Below are 761 nucleotides of genomic sequence, written 5' to 3'. Positions count from 1 at the left end.
AAGGTACCACCTGAGTCCGAAGGCCCCAGGGAAGGAACCCCGGGAAGGACACGGGGGACATGCCGGAGGAACAACCCCGACCGGCAAACCCGCAAGAAGGGCAGGGAGCGGAGGAACGACCCCCGCACGCCTATCCGCCCAGCCGACACCCTCGCCCCCAGGGAAACCCACCGAAAGGCGAGGAACCGCAAAGCCACCGAGGGCCGGGGCCCCAAAAAGGGCGGCGTAGACCGAGAGAGAAAATTCCTGTGGAACGTCTCACGAATTTGCGAGTCACCCTCGCGCAGGGGCCCTGCAAATCTCCACAGTAACGTACCACTATTAATAAATATGTGCAGCCGAAGCGAGCACCCAAGGGGGAGACCGGCAGAGCGCCCGTGGGCGAAGGACAAGTAACATCGGAGCCAAGCGAGCCACCAAGGAAACCCGGCCGACGAACACCGGACTGCGGAAGGCCCGCAAGGCCGCCCACCGGGCCCACAGGAAAGAAGGGGCCACCTTCCAGGAACACCCCCAGACCGAAAAACCAAGACCCGCAAGGGGACCACGGAGGCGGGGACAGCACCCAGCCGACCGAGCCAATGCGAGAAGGGCGCCCAGCGCCGGGCAGAGGCAGAGCACGTGGAAGACCTGCGGGAACCCAGTAGCAAGCCACAACCCCGAGCATCCGCACAAGAACCGGGCCTGCCGAAGGAGGCAGGCCAGCCGACAAGAGCCGGCACAACACCGATGCCGAGAGCGGGGGACCCAACCACGGTATG

General features: G+C 65.2%; 1 non-coding gene across 1 annotated transcript; it reads right to left on the bottom strand.

Annotated features, from left to right (window-relative positions):
* Nucleotides 1-242: 242 nt before the first annotated feature.
* On the bottom strand, nucleotides 243-351 carry LOC147692698 (U6 spliceosomal RNA). Its single transcript, XR_015300188.1, has one exon. It is a non-coding gene; the product is annotated as a U6 spliceosomal RNA (small nuclear RNA).
* Nucleotides 352-761: the final 410 nt, after the last annotated feature.

The sequence above is a fragment of the Lissotriton vulgaris genome, chromosome 9 (assembly GCF_964263255.1).
Source record: "Lissotriton vulgaris chromosome 9, aLisVul1.2, whole genome shotgun sequence".
Lineage (NCBI taxonomy): Eukaryota > Metazoa > Chordata > Amphibia > Caudata > Salamandridae > Lissotriton > Lissotriton vulgaris.
Note: the sequence above shows the minus strand (reverse complement) of the source record. Positions and strands in the feature narration are given on the sequence as shown.